Genomic DNA, 22,044 nt, shown 5'->3' with positions numbered 1-22,044 from the left:
TCTGGACCGTGGTACATGTATAAAGCGTTATTTTTTTTTTGAGTAACGTATAAAGCGTACCTGTACCAGCGGTCCATGCGCACAGCCCCCTCCCTCCCCATTATCTCATCTTGGCTACCTTTACATACGGCTACTGCATTGCAAAACCAGAAGCTCATACTATAATGATGATGATTAGTTAACTAAAATCTGAAACTCTCTGGCCATTTTCTCTAGCTGATAGCAAGAATAATGAACAGCAAGCACTATACCCGATTAGTGTAGCGAATGCCTAATCAAGGTCCATCTGAATATAATTTAATTGTGTTTGATTTGGGCATGCATATAAGTTTGATATCCTGTTGCGGACAGTTGTTTCTCATTTGTTGTTGACCTGATCTAGATCCCTGAACTCTTGTGCTTTGAACCTGAACCTGAAGATTTTATAGCTGTTCAAAGCACTATAAGAAACCTGTTAATACATGACAGTTCATGTCCGTCACAGACCAGGCGAAAACTGTCATGCGTGGCCATGCATGACAGATTTGAATTCCGTCATGTATATCGCGTCATAATTTGACATCAAGTCGTCCATGACGGTTCTCGGCCGTCAAGGATTAGCCCGAGGCCCGCGCAGCCCAAACCAGGCCCTAACCTTCGTGACGGACGATGCCACGTAGGATTTCTGAATCATAAATTGGAATGACGTGGCTGCCTACATGGAAATTATTTTCGTCACGAAAATCATCATGGATTTAGGCACAATTTCAATTTAGTCCCATTATCTCTTTCTTTCCACCCAAGTTTCACCAACACATTTTTTAGCATAACTTGTTACACAGATCATAATGGCAACTTTCACCAAAGACAAGCATTTCCAAAATCGCGTACATACATATATCAATTAATATGCGTCCGCCCGCAGGTATCTACAACATTTGCAATTCACAATATTCTCCATGAAATAATAATTTACAACATATACAAAATATATCACACAACAAGATTAGGAAATAGTAGAATCCAGGTTACATAGACATAACATACAAACTATTAAGGTTTTTATTATAGGTCTTGCCGTCAGCCCTCCAAATGGCAATTATCACGTCATGACAGATTGTGATGGGCTGCACCGAGTAGCCCGCTACCCAATCATACCAAACATATTTACAAAACAACAGATATTGGTCGATACGGATAGATAACAAGAGAACTGCAAGAAAGTGAAAAATGGATTACATGCTGTCAAAAAATCGTAAATCTTATAGTGCCTACAAATGAGGATAACATAGTATCTACAACATATATGTTTCATTTATATCCAAATTAATTAAAACAGCCAAGTTACAGGTAAAAAATGAAGTGTTATGTACTTGTGCATACCATCCAAACAAGAAACAATTTATTTTTTTGCGCACTAGGCATGGGATTGATAGAAGAAGAGTACAAGCATGGGATTACAACGCTTACAAGGCCATGTGCGCACTAGGCATGGTGTACAAGCGAAGGAGCACAACAGATGGGGGTATGCTCAGCCCCGCGACCGAAAACTAGAGACTAAGCACCGGGGATAATGTTTTGCATTCCGGTGGCGCCCGCCTTGGTCCATAGTCGCGCCTCGTCCTTGATGGTGTCGGAGGTGAGGTTGATCGATGGTGTCGCTCCGTCAAAAATGCAAGCGTTGTGGTGCTTCCAAATCCACCAAGCTGAGAGGATGATGAGGGAGGATAGACCCTTGCGCATGGAAGCGGGCGCGAGGTCGAGAGAGGATTGCCACCATAACTGGAATGGTGTGCTGGGGTCAGGGAGGTTGATGGGCACACACGCCCAGCCGAGGATCTCGTGCCAAATTTGGCGAGAGAAAGAGCATCCGGCAAGAAGGTGGTGCATGGTCTCCTCCTCTTGGTCACACAGGGCGCAAGTGTCGTCGTGGGGCAATCCGCGGCGAGCCAGGCGTTCCGCGGTCCAGCAGCGGTCTTGCATGGCCAGCCAAAGGAAGAACTTGACGCGGAGAGGAGCCCAAGGTCGCCAGGTGAGCCGCCAGAAAGGGTCTTCACAAGCTTCGAAGAATAAGGCCTTGTAACAGGAACTTGCAGTATATGTAGCAGAAGAGGTCCATCGCCAGCGTAGCGTGTCCGGCTCGCTGGAGAGATTAGTGTGCCGCACCAAACACCATAGCTCGACGTGCTGCACCATGGCCGCCGGCCCAAGCGCGCCTCGGATATCCTGCACCCAAGAGCGCTGGTGTAGACCATCACACATGTAGCGCTCCTTCCGAAGGCGCCTTGGGACGAGAGCGAGAACGAGAGGGGCGATCTCGGCCACAGACCTGCCAGCGATCCAGTGGTCGGTCCAGAATCTGCAAGTATCTCCAGCTCCAAGCTGCCAAGTCGTGGAGGCTTTGAAAATTGCACTCGCGTTCGCGTCGTGGGGGATGTGAAGGTGGCTCCAGGGGCGAGTAGCGTCGGTACGTTGCAGCCATAGCCAACGAACACGAAGAGAGATGCCCGTACGCTGTATGCCTCGGATGCCGAGGCCACCGAGGGAGATAGGCCGGCATACACACTGCCAGTTGACGAGGCACTGACCACCGTTGGCCTTGTCTGATCCTGCCCATAAAAATCCGCGGATGATCCGGTTCACCTTCTTGATGGCAGTGCTGTTGAAGGCAATGGCCATGAGGAAGTGCGTGGGGATGGCACTTAGGACATGGTGCACAAGGGATAGGCGGTCTCCCTTGGATAGCATAGATGCCCGCCATGTGGAGAGCTTGCGCCCAAGCTTGTCAATGATCGGTTGCAAGCTCGTCGAAGAGGCCTTGCGGACTGAGAGGGGCAGCCCGAGGTAGGTGATGGGAATGTGAGTGACGGGACACTGCATCTCCGTGGCTATAGCAACAATGTGATCCTTGGTGCATTAGATAGGAGCGGCCGAACACTTGTCAAAGTTGGTTTGCAGCTGTGACGCCCGGATAATTAGGCTACAGTAATTCCCTGCTAATGGGGCCACATCACCACGATCACTGTTGTTATTCTCCCGATGATTCAATCCCGTTCAAATTCAAAATTCAAAATCAAGGCAAACGATAAAAGTTTTCAAACATTAAAACTAAAATGTTCAAATTGGAACAAATAAATCCTAAGTAATAATGGAGGAGAAACCACACTTTTATAAAATGTGTAAATACTCTAAAATGAGCAAAACAGCAGCTACATATAATTAAATGCTTTTTATAATATATAAAATATTAAACTAATTTATTTGGGAGCCCAAGTTATTGTGACATTAGAATAAGTAGTAACACTATTTTAGGAACTAATTTAGCATTTTATAAAACTATAGTAAATAGAAAGTGAGATAAAACAGTAAAAAGGAAATAGATAAAAGAAAACCAAACCAATAAAAAAAAAAGGACCCCCGGGCCAACCGACCCAACAGGTCGGCCCAGTCAGCCACCAGGCCAGCCCACCCCGTCGCCTTATCCCCGCACCCCCCCGTGACCTAAAGCCACGTCCCCCACTCCCCCACCCACGACTCTTCCTCCCTCGCACGCTCCCTCCCCTTGTTTCCAGATCGGGCGCCCCTGGCACCGATCGATGCCGCCGCCTGCGCCCGACGTCCTCCCCGCCACCTCAGACTACGCCGGGAGCACCGCCTCCGCCGTCTTCGTCAACTACAAGGACGTATCGGAGCTCGGGACCTCTGCCTCGCGCCGATCGAGCCGTTCCCTTCCCCGGATCGCCGTCACCCGCCGCCGGACCTCGTCGCCTCGCCGCACGTCGTCCCCGTCGTCCTCACCACGCCCCGCTGCCTAAGACCCTACAACCCCGGTGAGGCCCCCCGGCCTCTCCTTCTCTCCCTGCGTCGTCGCCCGTTACCGCCCCATCTCCGTCGTGGCCGCCCCTGCCGCGCTGGCCGCTGCTGCTGCTCTCCAACGCCTCGCCCGTGCGGCCCCGCTTCGCCCTGTCGCCCGCTTCCCCCACTGCTGCCCACCTCGCTCGCCGCTGCCTCCCGCCGGAGCTCCACGCCGGCCGCCGCTGCTGCCGCTCCCCACGCTCGCCCGCGCCTCTGCTCGCGTTGATCTTACGAGGCCGGGCATGACCCAGAAAAGTGTGTCCGGCCAAATGGGATCGAGCGTGTTGGGTTATGTGGTGCACCCCTGCAGGGAAGTTTATCTATTCGAATAGCCGTGTCCCTCGGTAAAAGGACGACCCGGAGTTGTACCTTGACCTTATGACAACTAGAACCGGATACTGAATAAAATACACCCTTCCAAGTGCCAGATACAACCCGGTGATCGCTCTCTAACAGGGCGACGAGGAGGGGATCGCCGGGTAGGATTATGCTATGCGATGCTACTTGGAGGATTTCAATCTACTCTCTTCTACATGCTGCAAGACGGAGATGACCAGAAGCGTAGTCATCGACAGGACTAGCTACCCCCCTTTTATTCTGGCATTCTGCAGTTCAGTCCACTGATATGCCCCTTTACACATATACCCATGCATATGTAGTGTAGCTCCTTGCTTGCGAGTACTTTGGATGAGTACTCACGGTTGCTTCTCTCCCTCTTTTCCCCCTTTCCTTGCTATCTGGTTGTCGCAACCAGATGCTGGAGTCCAGGAGCCAGACGCCACCGTCGACGACGACACCTACGACACTGGAGGTGCCTACTACTACGTGCAGGCCGCTGACGATGACCAGGAGTAGTTAGGAGGATCCCAGGCAGGAGGCCTACGCCTCGTTCGATCTGTATCCCAGTTTGTGCTAGCCTTCTTAAGGCAAACTTGTTTAACTTATGTCTGTACTCAGATATTGTTGCTTCCGCTGACTCGTCTATGATCGAGCACTTGTATTCGAGCCCTCGAGGCCCCTGGCTTGTATTATGATGCTTGTATGACTTATTTATGTTGTAGAGTTGTGTTGTGATATCCTCCCGTGAGTCCCTGATCTTGATCGTACACATTTGCGTGCATGATTAGTGTACGGTCAAATCGGGGGCGTCACAAGTTGGTATCAGAGCCGACTGCCTGTAGGAATCCCCCTTTCCAACTCCTTGGCCGAAGTCGAGTCTAGACATTGCAAAAACTTTTACTAACATGGCTGTGTGTCTTACGGGCCCACGTCGCCATTGGGTGGTATTAGGATCTTTTACTCCTTGTCTCTGGGACTCTGATCTCTCTTCTATTCGGGTTAAGTGAGTTTTGCTAAATCTAACATTAGGATCTCGTTATCGCTTTCACCCGGAGAGCCCCTTATTACTAATGATCGTCTGCTGCACGTGAAGACCCTGAAGATACTCTCCGCTGATAACCCAAGAACTTGTGTTCATCGCTTTTACAATTCCCTTTCATCGATGAACTCCTATGGATAACCACGTATACTCGCAATTCATACAATGTTTCCCAGTTGATCTTGTTACTACAAGATACCCCGTAATGCTCTCTGTTGTTCAAAGAATCCTTTGAGCTTACTGCTATGCTGTTCTTTGACACCTGAATACCCCTACGGATAATTCTCGCACTTACCGAGTATCCGCTCATCCCCAGTTGAATTCAAGTATATCACAAAAGTGTTCAGAATACCATTCGATCTTCCGAAAATCCTCAGGAGCCTATTGCTCTTGAAATTCTTGCTTGCTTGCATTATGGATAATCCCATAAGTCTCGTAATCTTATAGTCATTCCTTGTCATTATCATTTTGAGTCTGTTGATTCAAAATATTGCGAATGCTCACAATCCTCAATCAGATCCTAGAATTCTTCCTTCTGGCTCAAACGTCATTTTTAACATGAGCTGGATCTCGACCTATCAAATTGCCATCGATTGTACCCCTAAGCCTACTCACTTATCCATCCTTGATCAGAGCGTTGCTTCTGACCCCCTGATTTGGAAATCATAATTCTTTTTGCATTCGAACTTTGAGTTAGTCAGTTGTTTCTATAATCAGATCTCCTTGCATTCTTCTTCCTCTGGTTGAGTACCGATGCTCACATCAGATCCCTTGTGGACCATCGGTTCCTTTGTTGGATTTTATCCGACAGTGTCCTTCCTATTGAATAACCTTGTGAGTCTTTCCATGGGTATATAATGCCTTTGGTAAATTGTATCCTCTGTTTTCTCAACCATGCTCCGTTTTCGAGCTGGTGGTATTTACTGTTGAAGCTGGTGGTATATGATTCCACGATACCCTGACGGGTTGAACCTATGCCTTCCTTAATATGTGTGAACTCAGAAGTTTTCACGAGTCATACTCATCTGGTATTTCACGAGGTAAAACTTTCAACACTATGCCTTTATCAAAGCGAGGAGTGAATGGAAGGTTATACAGTGAAGAAGTGGGAGTCGACCTTGAACCTTTGTGTTCATGCCCATGGACACGATGTAGATCCTATCATGGAAGCTTCTTATAATAATAACTATTTCCCTGGTATAATATCATCTGGTATCGGTGAATTGATCCTTTGCGATCGTGGTTCCGACCATGTTCTCCTTTAAATACCATTTCCTATGCAAGTTTAAGTAATTGTCTTCTATAGAGCAATACCCCAATCCACCCTCTACTTTGATTTGTCGTCGAGTATTGCCCCCTGGTATCTCGAGACTATCACGGAACCGCATAACTTCTTATGAGTTCTTCATCAAGTACTACATTCTCACGGATTACTATTTTTCCTGGGTTTTGAGTGGTTAATCACTCGAGTACCCCGACAATTGAATCGAGTCCGCACTACGGTTCAACAACTTTTAGTAATGTTCCTTACTTACGAGTTTGTACCCGATCGCGTCATTCCTAGCCTGTTTGGCTATATCATTATCTTGATGATTTTAACTGTGCTACCTGGTCCTTATTCCCGGAGCACCACTTCGACGATGAGCTAAGCTTACGTCGATTTTCCTCGTCATATCGTTTCACCTCGAACAACAAACTTGACCCCGAGTTTGTGTGCTACCCGTGGTTCCAATAACCTTTCGCTTTCATCATTCCTTTGACTTGATGTCATCGTCGATCGATTACATCTCCATGAAACCTCTCGACAAAATTTGTCATGATCATCATCAACATTCTGAGTTCCTCCAGGATATCAATTGAATTCATGATGAGAAATACCATCCTTGCCCCTCGATGATTTGTGTTATCATCGGCAACATTCTTGCTTTCCCTTCAATACAAACTTGTTCATGTTTTGTGTTGTACCTTGAGATCCTTATTATCCAACTTATGTTATGTTCTACCTTGGAGTATTGCTATCTCTTATGTCAAGGATATTGTGAGAATTTCTCCACCTCTTGAGAATTCTTGATATAGTAATACTTCTCGCCATCTCCATTTGCTTTCTGATCCCCGTGTTGTTTCTAACCTGAATACCGACAATTGAACTAGGATGCGTGAATTCAAAACTTCTAGCAATCCTATTGCTTTGGAGCTAATGGTCGATAGTTCATGCTTAGACTATTGGTTAATGAATCATCATTCGAACATTGATCGTGCTACCTAGCCCATATTTCGGGTGCACCGTCAACCAATGTTCAATCGTGTATGTTTCCTCGAGCATACCTCATTATATCATTTGAACTGACAAAAGTTATCTCCTTGTTCACATAAGTGTGGAAATCCCTCTTTTTGGAAATCTCGAGGAATTGTCGCTGAGTCAATCAGTCACCTCCTCACCTCCCCTTGATTTAATGATGAACTCTTGTTTCGGAACTTGGTTTCATAGTTCATTTCCCGAGAATCTTACAATGTCATCTCGACAATTCGTGTTGCACCTTTCTTCTCAGGCATCCCGAGTCTGAGTTATCCTGACACCAATCAGATCTGAATCTCGGTCAGATATGATGGTTGGAACATATTTCCAAGAGTTGTCACATTGGTCTATTCATGACCCGGTAAGGTGATGTCATGCCTAACACACCTGGCCAGAGGACCTATTGTTATAGGTTTTCCCTTTTAGCAAGGTTAGCTGTTCTTCCATGAGGAAATTGTAAGACTTATTCTATAAGTTGTTCCTGATGGGTCCTTTTTGTTTCCTAAGTCTGATCCTCACCTGTTGACCATGTCAATGCTACCTCGAAGCATGTCTATGGTACTCCGATTTTCAACAGGAACATTTGAAGCCCAATGCTAAATGTTTCCTGCTCAATTATCCAAACACCGTTGTATGGGTAATGTCATGAAATTTCTCTCCCCTACCTAAAGAGTTTTCTACATTATATCCTGTCATGAATATCATGCTCAGCTTGTCCTTGGGAAGGATATACCCTTGAAATATGTGTTTAAACACATTTTCCTTTCCATTCTTCTGTTTAATCTGATAATCATATTTTCCTTTCCATTGTTTGGTTTAACCTTTCTGGTGATCTATATGATCTAAGCAGTAATATTCTCCTGCTTATGTAAACACCTCGGTGTACAACTCTGTCAGTAAGACCCTGTTACTATTGTTGGTGACATTTCGGTAACCACCGATGGATGAGAATTTTGCCTAATGGTCCGCCTCATTTCAACGGGCAGGGAAATGGTTCTCTTCGTCCCTCGCCCTTGGTACCGACGATGTTGCTGACATATAACTGACAGGTTAACCTCTGACATGCCTTGCTATCATGATCGTGCAAGATGTCACCGCCCTTCCTACTTTTAACCCACATGGTGGGCCCATAACCCACAGTTCCACAGGATCGAAACCTGACTCTCCTGAAAACACCCCTGTTCCCATGGTTGTTCCTCGCGCGTGGCCTTGTATGTAATTCATGAGCCACCTTCCGAGAGATCATCAATTCTGGCATCAGACAAAATACTTATTTCCGTTGCTTTGAACCCCTTTCACGCCCTGTAACAGGCATAGAATGATTGCCTGCCCGCTCGAAACTTTCCATGACACCTCCTCACGTTGCTCTTGATATTTTCTTAAGTTTCAGTTCGAGAGTTACTTACCGCCACCTTCCCCGATGTTAGCTACCAGATAGTCAACCTTGCAGAGGTCCGTTCTCCCGGAATACCCACCCTTTATTCTTTCGTAAGTACGATGGAAATCCCGAAGGAATGATGACGACTTCATCATGATGACCTGAAGCGGAGAAATGAAGACCTCAACGTAATGGATCGACCTCTTCGAGAAGAGCAACCAAGACCGAGAAGAATCGTTAGAATTTCGTAACCAGGACTTTCCCCCTTACACCCCTCTTAAATCTCGGGACGAGATTTCATGTAGTGGAGGAGAATTGTGACGCCCGGATAATTAGGCTACAGTAATTCCCTGCTAATGGGGCCACATCACCACGATCACTGTTGTTATTCTCCCGATGATTGAATCCCGTTCAAATTCAAAATTCAAAATCAAGGCAAACGATAAAAGTTTTCAAACATTAAAACTAAAATGTTCAAATTGGAACAAATAAATCCTAAGTAATAATGGAGGAGAAACCACACTTTTATAAAATGTGTAAATACTCTAAAATGAGCAAAACAGCAGCTAAAACCAATAATTAAATGCTTTTTATAATATATAAATATTAAACTAATTTATTTGGGAGCCCAAGTTATTGTGACATTAGAATAAGTAGTAACACTATTTTAGGAACTAATTTAGCATTTTATAAAACTATAGTAAATAGAAAGTGAGATAAAACAGTAAAAAGGAAATAGATAAAAGAAAACCAAACCAATAAATAAATAAAAAGAAAGACCCCCGGGCCAACCGACCCAACAGGTCGGCCCAGTCAGCCACCAGGCCAGCCCACCCCGTCGCCTTATCCCCGCACCCCCCCTGTGACCTAAAGCCACGTCCCCCACTCCCCCCCCCCCCACGACTCTTCCTCCCTCGCACGCTCCCTCCCCTTGTTTCCAGATCGGGCGCCCCTGGCACCGATCGATGCCGCCGCCCGCGCCCGACGTCCTCCCCGCCACCTCAGACTACGCCGGGAGCACCGCCTCCGCCGTCTTCGTCAACTACAAGGACGCATCGGAGCTCGAGACCTCTGCCTCGCGCCGATCGAGCCGTTCCCTTCCCCGGATCGCCGTCACCCGCCGCCGGACCTCGTCGCCTCGCCGCACGTCGTCCCCGTCGTCCTCACCACGCCCCGCTGCCTAAGACCCTACAACCCCGGTGAGGCCCCCCGGCCTCTCCTTCTCTCCCCGCGTCGTCGCCCGTTACCGCCCCATCTCCGTCGTGGCCGCCCCTGCCGCGCTGCCCGCTGCTGCTGCTCTCCAACGCCTCGCCCGTGCGGCCCCGCTTCGCCCTACCGCCCGCTTCCCCCACTGCTGCCCACCTCGCTCGCCTCTGCCTCCCGCCGCTGCTGCCGCTCCCCACGTTCTCCCGCGCCTCTGCTCGCGCCCCCCCGTCGCCCGGGCAAGCTACGGCCTCGGGCACGCGCACCACACCCGGGCGCCCGCTAACGCCGAACCCACTTCCCCCCTGGCCCCATGACATGTGGGGACCAGCCCCTGGAACATTAAAAAATAAAAATAAAAATATTAATTAATTAAAGACTTAATTAACTTAATTCAGCCTAATTAACCTAATCACTTAATTAAATTAACTAATCATGTTTAGTTAACCTAAGTCAATGACAACCGGGACCCACGCGTCAGTTTGACCAAGTCAACTGACTGTTGACTGCTGACATCACCCTGATGTCATGCTGACGTCATAATGACATTTCCTAATTAATTTAAGTCTGTTAATTCTAAAATGAATTAAAAACTTTGAAAATTAATATAAAATAATCCGTAACTCGGATGAAAATACTTTCTACATGAAAGTTGCTCAGAACGACGAGACGAATCCGGATACGCAGCCCGTTCGTCCGCCACACATCCCTAGCATAGCAAACTCGCAACTTTCCGCCTCCGTTTCATCTGTCCGAAAATGCGAAACATCGGGAATACTTTCCCGGATGTTTCCCCCCTTCGTCGGTATCACCGCCTACCGCGTTAGGGCACACCTAGCACCGCGCATTGTCTTGTCATGCACCGCCATGCTTATGTTTGCATTGTATTTACTGCTTCTTCCCCCTCTTCCCTCCGGTAGACTACAAGACCGACGCTGCTGCTGCCCAGTTCGACTACGGAGTTGACGATCCCTCCTACTTGCCAGAGCAACCAGGCAAGCCCCCCCCTTGATCACCAGATATCGCCTAGTCTTCTCTATACTGCTTGCATTAGAGTAGTGTAGCATGTTACTGCTTTCCGTTAATCCTATCCTGATGCATAGCCTGACATTGTTGCTACAGTTGTTACCCTTACCTGCTATCCTACTGCTTAGTATAGGATGCTAGTGTTCCATCAGTGGCCCTACACTCTTGTCCGTCTGCCATGCTATACTACTGGGCCGTGATCACTTCGGGAGGTGATCACGGGTATATACTATATACATTATATACATGACACATGTGGTGATTAAAGTCGGGTCGGCTCGGTGAGTACCCGCAAGTGATTCTGATGAGGGGGCTGAAAGGACAGGTGGCTCCACCCCGGTAGAGGTGGGCCTGGGTTCCTGACGGCCCCCGACTGTTACTTGTGGCGGAGCAACAGGGCAGGTTGAGACCGCCTAGGTGAGAGGTGGGCCTGGCCCTGGTCGGCGTTCGCGGATACTTAACACGCTTAACAAGATCTTGGTATTTGATCTGAGTCTGGCCATTTGGTCTATACGCACTAACCATCTACGCGGGAGTAGTTATGGGTATCCCGGCGTCGTGGTATCAGCCGAAGCCTTCGTGACGTCAGCGACTGAGTGGCGCGCGCCGGATTGGACTGGAACGCCACTAGGCTAGGTCTGCTTCCGGTCGCGTACGCAACGTGCAGGTGTGCATAGGGCGATGGGCCCAGACCCCTGCGCGCATAGGGTTAGACCGGCGTGCTGACCTCTCTGTTGTGCTTAGGTGGGGCTGCGACGCGTTGATCTTACGAGGCCGGGCATGACCCAGAAAAGTGTGTCCGGCCAAATGGGATCGAGCGTGTTGGGTTATGTGGTGCACCCCTGCAGGGAAGTTTATCTATTCGAATAGCCGTGTCCCTCGGTAAAAGGACGACCCGGAGTTGTACCTTGACCTTATGACAACTAGAACCGGATACTGAATAAAATACACCCTTCCAAGTGCCAGATACAACCCGGTGATCGCTCTCTAACAGGGCGACGAGGAGGGGATCGCCGGGTAGGATTATGCTATGCGATGCTACTTGGAGGATTTCAATCTACTCTCTTCTACATGCTGCAAGACGGAGATGACCAGAAGCGTAGTCATCGACAGGACTAGCTACCCCCCTTTTATTCTGGCATTCTGCAGTTCAGTCCACTGATATGCCCCTTTACACATATACCCATGCATATGTAGTGTAGCTCCTTGCTTGCGAGTACTTGGATGAGTACTCACGGTTGCTTCTCTTTCCCCCTTTCCTTGCTATCTGGTTGTCGCAACCAGATGCTGGAGTCCAGGAGCCAGACGCCACCGTCGACGACGACACCTACGACACTGGAGGTGCCTACTACTACGTGCAGGCCGCTGACGACGACCAGAAGTAGTTAGGAGGATCCCAGGCAGGAGGCCTGCGCCTCGTTCGATCTGTATCCCAGTTTGTGCTAGCCTTCTTAAGGCAAACTTGTTTAACTTATGTCTGTACTCAGATATTGTTGCTTCCACTGACTCGTCTATGATCGAGCACTTGTATTCGAGCCCTCGAGGCCCCTGGCTTGTATTATGATGCTTGTATGACTTATTTATGTTGTAGAGTTGTGTTGTGATATCCTCCCGTGAGTCCCTGATCTTGATCGTACACATTTGCGTGCATGATTAGTGTACGGTCAAATCGGGGGCGTCACAGCAGCCCAGAAGCGAGGGCAAAGACGTGGAGGAGCCTGCGAACCGTGGCGAGGTCGTGAGAGTCCGGATGGCAGAAGATGACCACATCGTCGGCATAAAGGGATATGCTCGAAGCTGCGTGACGGGTGGTCAAGCGATGAAGGAGGCCCAGCTGAACCGCACGTAGCAGCATGGAGTTCAGCACGTCGATGACCAAGGTGAAGAGCATGGGTGAGACCGGATCGCCTTGACGGAGGCCGTGAGCGTGGTCGATCGGAGGCCCTGGGTGGCCATTGATGAGAACTCTCGTGGAGGCCGTGGAAAGGAGCATGGAGATCCACTCGCGCCAACGAACAAGAAACAAAAATGAAGTGTTGATACTTGACAGTTAAAGCTTAGATAAAAAAAAGTGAAAATAAATCAAAAAGCTACGAAGGAGACAGTACTGGACCTATATAAGAATGTAAAATTTTAGCCCAAGGATACAGTTATCAAGAATCCAGCTGAAGAATTAGTATTTGAAAGGAACAATAATATATTCACAAATGGAGATGCAAAATTACCAGCAGCGGTGAGTTGACACGTTTCTCAGCAACCAGGACACTGCAATCCATAGCAGAAGGATTACATGCAGACCAGAATAAGAACACCAACTTTTCAACATTAAAGGTTACAAAAAGTAAGACATCAAGTTTCATCAGGAATACCACTAGGGGAAAACTCATATGACTGGAAATTATGAATTAGTTCTCCAACAAGAGATTATGTTTGGAATATCTGTCATTTGGTGCAGAAAAAATAAAACTACATTATGTGTGTGTACATCTAAATCCCAAAGATGCAGATTGTTACAATATTTCATTATTTTATTGTTTCAATCATGTCTAATGGAGCAGCTTGTTCAATGGTAATCTTGTGCCTCTCCCTCTCACTCAGGGAGCAGCTTATTCAGTGGGGTAAACTCGTATGCTTAGCTTTCTTCCATCTACAAAAGCTGAAAGGGAGAAGGAGAATCACACAAGTTAACCACCGAAAAAGCTGCTCCGTGAGTGAGAGGGAGAGGCACAAGATTTACCACTGAATAAGCTGCTCCATCAGGTTTATGCACTTGGTCCCCATCAGGTTTCAAAAATATATATAATTGTAGTTTATGCACCGGTCCTTCCATTAACTTAAAACTATTTTTTTTCATGCATCCTTTTCTAATGCATAACTCCGCCTATGTTGTCTCAACATAGCCGGTCCCAAGCCCGGGTAAAGGAGGAGGGTTGTGATAGGCTTGGCGAGCCAACGTAAAAACTCAGCCACTCTTATGGAGATGAAACCCAATAGATTTTCGTTGGGGCGTAACCCTCTCAGCGACGCGCCACATCGGAACCCGGGTGTGGTGGAAAATGGGCAAGGGCCGGGCCGTTACCCCCCAGGTGGCGCGCCGTATCTTGATCTGGATACGGTGGCAAGTGAGTGAGGATCGGGTCGTCGCATCCTTAGTGGCACGCTACATCGGCGCCCGGATGTAGTGGAAAATGAGCAAGGGTCTTCGCATTTGACTCGACGAGTGCAAAGGGTAAGGAAGCTAGCCGAGCCTAGGAGGATTCGCTTAGGTAGCTGGAATGTAGGGTCTCTGATAGGGAAGCTCCGGGAGCTAGTTGATGCAGCGGTGAGGAGAGGTGTTGATATCCTTTGCGTCCAAGAAACCAAATGGAGAGGACAGAAGGCGAAGGAGGTGGAGGATACCGGCTTCAAGCTATGGTACACGGGGACGGCTGCAAACAGAAGTGGCGTAGGCATCTTGATCAACAAGAGCCTCAAGTATGGAGTGGTAGACGTCAAGAGACGTGGGGACCGGATTATCTTGGTCAAGCTGGTAGTTGAGGACTTGCTTCTCAATGTTATCAGCGCGTATGCCCCGCAAGTAGGCCACAATGAAAACACCAAGAGGGAGTTCTGGGAAGGCCTGGAAGACATGGTTAGGAGTGTACCGATTGGTGAGAAGCTCTTCATAGGAGGAGACCTCAATGGCCACGTGGGTACATCTAACACAGGTTTTGAAGGGGCGCATGGGGGCTTTGGCTATGGCATCAGGAATCAAGAAGGGGAAGATGTCTTAAGTTTTGCTCTAGCCTACAACATGATTGTAGCTAACACCCTCTTTAAAAAGAGAGAATCACATCTGGTGACTTTTAGTAGTGGCCAACACTCTAGCCAGATTGATTTCATCCTCTCGAGAAGAGAAGATAGGCGTGCGTGCCTAGACTGTAAGGTGATACCTGGAGAGAGTGTTGTACCCCAGTATAAGCTGGTGGTTGCTGACTTCCGCTTTCGGATTCGTGTCCAGCGGGATAAGCGTGCCAAAGTCGCTAGAACGAAGTGGTGGAAGCTCAAGGGGGAGGTAGCTCAGGCGTTCAAGGAGAGGGTCATTAAGGAGGGCCCTTGGGAGGAAGGAGGGGATGCGGACAATGTGTGGATGAAGATGGCGACTTGCATTCGTAAGGTGGCCTCAGAGGAGTTTGCAGTGTCTAGGGGAAGGAGAAGCGAAGATAAGGATACCTGGTGGTGGAATGATGATGTCCAGAAGGCGATTAAAGAGAAGAAAGATTGCTTCAGACGCTTATACCTGGATAGGAGTGCAGACAACATAGAGAAGTACAAGATGGCGAAGAAGGCCGCAAAGCGAGCTGTTGGTGAAGCAAGGGGTCGGGCGTATGAGGACCTCTACCAACGGTTAGGCACGAAGGAAGGCGAAAGAGACACCTATAAGATGGCCAAGATCCGAGAGAGGAAGACGAGGGATATTGGCCAAGTCAAATGCATCAAGGACGGAGCAGGCCAACTCTTGGTGAAGGACGAGGAGATTAAGCATAGATGGCGTGAGTACTTCGACAAGCTGTTCAATGGGGAGAATGAGAGTTCTACCATTGAATTGGACGGCTCCTTTGATGAGACCAGCATGCGTTTTGTGCGGCGAATCCAGGAGTCTGAGGTCAAGGAGGCCTTAAAAAGGATGAAGGGAGGCAAGGCGATGGGCCCGGATTGTATCCCCATTGAGGAGTGGAAAGGTCTCGGGGACATAGCGATAGTATGGCTAACCAAGCTTTTCAACCTCATCTTTCGGGCAAACAAGATGCCAGAAGAATGGAGACGGACTATATTAGTACCAATCTTCAAGAACAAGGGGGATGTTCAGAGTTGTTCTAATTACCGTGGAATTAAGCTGATGAGCCATACAATGAAGCTATGGGAGAGAGTCATTGAGCACCGCTTAAGAAGAATGACAAGCGTGACCAAAAATCAGTTTGGTTTCATGCCTAGGAGGTCGACCATGGAAGCCATTTTCTTGGTACGACAACTTATGGAGAGAGATAGGGAGCAAACGAAGGACTTGCATATGGTGTTCATTGACTTGGAGAAGGCCTATGATAAGATACCGCGGAATGTCATGTGGTGGGCCTTGGAGAAACACAAAGTCCCAACAAAGTACATTACCCTCATCAAGGACATGTACGATAATGTTGTGACAAGTGTTCGAACAAGTGATGTCGACACTGATGACTTCCCGATTAAGATAGGACTGCATCAGGGGTCAGCTTTGAGCCCTTATCTTTTTTGCATTGGTGATGGATGAGGTCACAAGGGATATACAAGGAGATATCGCATGGTGTATGCTCTTTGCGGATGATGTGGTGCTAGTTGACAATAGTCGGACGGGGGTAAATAGGAAGTTAGAGTTATGGAGACAAACCTTGGAATCGAAAGGGTTTAGGCTTAGGACTAAAACCGAGTACATGATGTGCGGTTTCAGTACTACTAGGTCTGAGGAGGAGGAGGTTAGCATTGATGGCCAGGTGATACCTCAGAAGGACACCTTTCGGTATTTGGGGTCAATGTTGCAGGAGGATGGGGGTATTGATGAAGATGTGAACCATCATATCAAAGCCGGATGGATTAAGTGGCGCCAAGCTTCTGGCATTCTCTGTGACAAGAGAGTGCCACAAAAGCTAAAAGGCAAGTTCTACAGGACGGCGGTTCGACCCGCAATGTTGTATGACGCTGAGTGTTGGCCGACTAAAAGGCGACATGTTCAACAGTTAGGTGTGGCGGAGATGCGTATGTTGAGATGGATGTGTGGCCACACGAGAAGGATCGAGTCTGGAATGAGGATATACAAGATAGAGTTGGGGTAGCACCAATTGAAGAGAAGCTTGTCCAACATCGTCTGAGATGGTTTGGGCATATTCAGCGTAGGCCTTCAGAAGCTCCAGTGCATAACGGGCGGCTAAGGCGTGCGGAGAATGTCAAGAGAGGGCGGGGTAGACCGAATTTGACATGGGAGGAGTCCGTTAAGAGAGACCTGAAGGATTGGAGTATCACCAAAAGAGCTAGCTATGGACAGGGGTGCGTGGAAGCTTGCTATCCATGTGCCAGAGCCATGAGTTGGTTGCGAGATCTTATGGGTTTCACCTCTAGCCTACCCAACTTGTTTGGGACTAAAGGCTTTGTTGTTATTGTTGTCCTTTTCTAATGCATACATATAGAGACAAACTTAACTGAACTCGTCTCTCTCTCTGAACAAACTGAAATTCTCAAGTACACGTACATTCCGTGAGATACTGAAATTCTCAAGTACACATACATTCAGTGAGATACTGAAATTCTCTATTACACGTACATTCAGGACATGGTCTAGTTCATTGATTAGAAAGCAAGAAGACTTGCACACATAGTAGAAGTTCATAAGTTCAGCCAACTAACTTGTACATACTTAGTTCAAGCAGGACATGGTCTGATTCATTACATTACAAAGCAATAACCTATGCAAAAAAGAAGTAAACAAAGTAAAATTAGGTACTGCAAGCCTCACCATTTAAAAAGATGTTCATCACAGAAATGCATTACATATTTTGTTTAAAACCAGTCTATGAATGCAGAATAAATGCAGGGGATTGGTTTCTCAATAGAGAGGCAAGATTGAATTGGCAGCAGTACCTAATTTTGTTTCTAGTTAATAATTAGCAGCAATAAGCTCATTAAGATCTATGATAAGCCAAACAACCAGCACTAGTTGGAATAAAAAAACAAAGATCTTACCCTGCTATTGAGAAACTGATAAAAACAAACAAGCCAGCTAGAAATTTCCGCAAAAAAAAGCCAGCTAGAAATGGAGCAATCATGTAGATTCAATCTGGAGCAAAATATTCACTTCCACGCAAGAACTAGCACTTCAAAAGCTTCAGCAATAATCACACATCGATAGGAGGACATTAATCTCTTGCTGTTCCGAGGACTAAGATATAAGATAGCTAAAGAAAATGAAGATGGAAAATCTGTCTATTCTTTTAGATTCGTAAGAAAACTTTGTAGCAATGTAAATTCTAGTAACATGCAACTGGCTGCCCTGGTCAAAATCTTCACACCTAGTCATAGCAATATTATTTTCTTTCTTCCAACTGAAAAATAATTCATGATCTGAAAAATCGAACATAGAAGAGGCTATCTCAAGATATGAAGTGCTAAGCAACATCATGGACAAAAATTACAGAGAGGACAACCTAGTTGAGACAAGGTCCCTCGTGTACGACCTAGTTGGGACAACCTCGTCGGCATGCACAAAAAAATTTGTGGAACAGAGGGGATGGGGAGAAGCAAAGCCTCACCAGATCTTGAGGAGGAGCATGAGGAAGAGGTGTCGGCGAGATCCAGGAGGACGCCATTGGCACACGGGCATCGCCAAGATCCCAAGGTCAGCTCGCCGTAGGACGTCGCCATCCTCCCGCATCTGCTACCGCTCGGGGCCCTTCTCTTGTGCCGCACGTTTCGTCCTCCCCTGACCGGCCAAGGACGTGGTGGTCATCGTCGTGGTAGTTGACGATGCAGTGGTTTTCCAGATCTAGAAAGAGGTAATAGATGTCAGGGAATAGAGTGGCGGCAGTTGACGGTGCGGTGGTCATCGTCCTGCCTCTAGGAGAGAAGAGGGAGGGCCGGCGGTGAACTTTGGGAAGAGGGAGGCGATGAGATCTTGGGTGGCGGCGCTGTGTGGGGAACGATGGGGAAGCAGGAGGGGGCTGTGCAGGAGGGAGAGAGGAGGGGGCGGGGAGGAGGGTTAGGGTTAGGCTTTTATACGGGCAAATGTCAGGCGGGCTGTAGCGGGCTTTGGCGGGCTTGCGGGACAGTGCACTTGGCCTGTCCATGACAATTTCTGAAAACGTCACCCGAAATGTCAGGCGGGCTGTAGCGGGCTTTGGCGGGCTGTAGCTTGGAGGACTTTGTGAGCATTTGAACATGTTCATTCGGAAGTTTTGGTGGGGGAGTAAAAACGGACAACGCAAACCCCATTGGGTGTCTTGGAAGGCTATGACGCAGCCTAAAGCAATGGGAGGTTTGGGCTTCAAAGATTTCGAGCTATTTAACTTAGCAATGTTGGCACGGCCTGGCGCCTGTTACAAGAGCCGGAGTCTTTGAGTGCTCGTATTCTGAAAATTGTTTACCACCCCAATACTACCATTCTTCAAGCCAACCTGGGGAACCATCCTAGCCCAGTCTGGAGGGCTATCATTGAAGGGCGTGACACTTTGAAACAAGGGCTGATCAGACGCATTGGCGACGGTGCAACGACCAACATTTGGGAAGATAACTGGCTCCCACGGGAGGAGATGATGAGGCCTTATGGCTGCATTGCAGCAATTCCACCTGCGGTTGTGTCTGACCTAATCGATCCGACCTCAGCCACTTGGAATAAGGAGTTGCTAGAAGCCACGTTTATGCAATTTGATGTGAAGGTTATCTTGAGCATCCCCCTATGCACAATGAACATGCAAGATTTTTGGTGCTGGGCTCACGAGAAGAGTGGCAGTTTTTCGGTCAGATCGGCGTACCGAATGCTAGTGTCAACACGGCAAAGGCGAGAGGCATGGCTGGATGGTACATCGGGGTCGTCGACTACCCACTTAGAGGAGGGAGCATGGAAAACTTTATGGAGGACAGAGGTACTAGCTAAATTTCGTATGTTCTTATGGAGACTCTCAAAGCACTCGCTACCAACAGAGGACGTCCGTGCTCATCGACACATGTCGACTTCGAGTTCATGCGGGATATGTGGCGCGCCGGATTCATGGCGGCACTCCCCCCTTGAGTGTACAGTATCCAGATGTACTTGGGCTCTCATCGATGAGGATCTGGGAAGCAAGCTAGCAGTGAACACTGAACCGAGTGCAAAGAATTGGCTTTTCTCGCTACTAGAAACACTATCGCATGATCAGTTTGTGCTAACTGCAGTTACCCTTTGGGCAATCTGGACTTCTAGGAGGAAAGCCATCCACGAAGCTATATTCCAATCTCCACATGCAATACAATCTTTCATCTCTCGATTTATTGCAGACTTGAACATCGTGCGGTCGAAACAACCAACACAGCGGAGATTGGCCAATGTGCAACCAGGAACCACTAATCGACCAAGAGCTCCTGCGGCAAATTATGCTATGATTCACGTGGACGCGGGCGTACGCGCCCAAAGAGGTGGGTCGGCAGCAGCGGTCTGCAGGGATAGCCACGACAACTTTTTGGGAAGCTCAGCGCTAGTTGTGTATGGAGTCAGTGACCCAGCGACGTTGGAGGCGATAGCCTGCCGGGAAGCTTTATTTCTTGCTGAAGATCTTCATCTCCAAAGATTCATCATCTCTTTCGACTGCAAGCAGGTGGTGGAAGACATCATGAAGGGCAGCAATGGTCACCACGGAGCAATCATTCATGAGATAAAATCTAGATCAACCCCCTTTCTTTGTAACTTTATTTTTGAAAGTCGTAGTGTTAATGTCGAAGCTCATAGGTTAGCAAAATTTGCTAGAAACCTAGCTCCGGGTCGTCATGTTTGGCTTGGCCAGCCACATGATCCAGTTTGTATCCCACCTTCTGTGGAATTTGATCAATAAAGTGGCTTCATTCCTAAAAAAACAGATTTCTTGTAGTGAAGGAAGAGATGCTGAAATGGAACCTCCATCAGTGTACTTGGCCTGTGACTACTGTAGTGTGGGTGCTTGTGTATTTAGTGTCCTTTGAATGTCCAGTGCTGGGTCCTTTCAATGTCCACTGATGGGATGCACACACTTCTATGAGTAGCGAACTCATAATTTGTAGTATCGCTGATGGTTCAAATAACAGAAAATTAAGATTATGGCAATACAAAGGAAACATAAAAATCTGTTTTATTATCATCCCAGGTTTCACAAAATTCAAACATACATCATTTCCATGCGAGGTTACATATTTTAGGTGCTAGCGAACTGTTGAAAGAAACTCGAATGTTTGAGAAACACTACTCATATCAAGCTCTATCACTTGCATATCCATGTGCTACCCACACTGCATTTTGTTTTTTGAAATGGTCGCCTCCTACCTAGCACCGCCTAGGAACTTCTCAGGCGGCAGAGTTCGGCTGCCAACAAGGTCGTCTCACACCCCCTCTTCTTCTCTCATTGGTTCGATTCAATTTTGATGCTCCGTGTCTAATTTGTTTCCTCACACATGTCGTCATCTTCGTCAAGTTGCATATCTCTTATGTATAGTTTCAACTACATTGAAGTTTTGCATCCATTTTCATTGCATCACTTATCACAAGATCTACCCAATAAATCCTTGTATAGTGACGAGCATCTACAAAACAATGATGTTCGTAAGGATTTGGTCTACGAACAGGGATGTATACAAGCAGTGCTTATCTTGGAACAACCAAAAGACAAACATTTAGGAATGTTTGACAACGGTGAAGCACAGAAAAATACCTAGCAAAAACAAGCAAGAGGGCTAATGGAGATTATTTACAAGGGCCACATGAGCTATTTTCTAATGCTTAATTTGCAACTCGGTATCAGGTGAGCGTCGAATAACATCAATGCATCACTGCAATTTTCTATGTCATCTTAATTTAGCCACATGAATCTACCTTATGTTTATCTTTGCATAGTGCGTATATATTTTAGGCTAGTGCATCCCGTTTAAATGAAGTAAGCTAGGTAAGTAGGATTGAGTATTTGTAGATCTCAGGCACCAGACTACCAAACACTTGATTATTCAAGCACAACATTACTACCTAAAAGATTAGTAGTCAGTTCAGTGGTGAAGAATTACCAAGTAGTTAGAGTTTTTCTTGTTTGAGTACAACAAAAGTAGTTTATTCTTTCGAGGAAAGAGGTTAATACTGGCTCCAAATAATTAATATGGTCCATGTTGTATAAAGGAGTTTTTTATTTTTTGAGGAAGATGTACTACACTAAT

At 47.3% G+C, this 22,044-nt stretch overlaps 1 long non-coding RNA gene across 1 annotated transcript; it reads right to left on the bottom strand.

The window, feature by feature from the left end:
* Positions 1-55: 55 nt before the first annotated feature.
* Positions 56-18,856, bottom strand: LOC123493576 (uncharacterized). The gene is made up of 3 exons (XR_012195220.1): positions 18,432-18,856; positions 13,341-13,380; positions 56-1,192 (listed from the first exon to the last, which is right to left on the bottom strand). It is a non-coding gene; the product is annotated as an uncharacterized lncRNA (long non-coding RNA).
* Positions 18,857-22,044: the final 3,188 nt, after the last annotated feature.

This window comes from Aegilops tauschii, unplaced genomic scaffold, assembly GCF_002575655.3.
Source record: "Aegilops tauschii subsp. strangulata cultivar AL8/78 unplaced genomic scaffold, Aet v6.0 ptg000680l_obj, whole genome shotgun sequence".
NCBI lineage: Eukaryota > Viridiplantae > Streptophyta > Magnoliopsida > Poales > Poaceae > Aegilops > Aegilops tauschii.
Note: the sequence above shows the minus strand (reverse complement) of the source record. Positions and strands in the feature narration are given on the sequence as shown.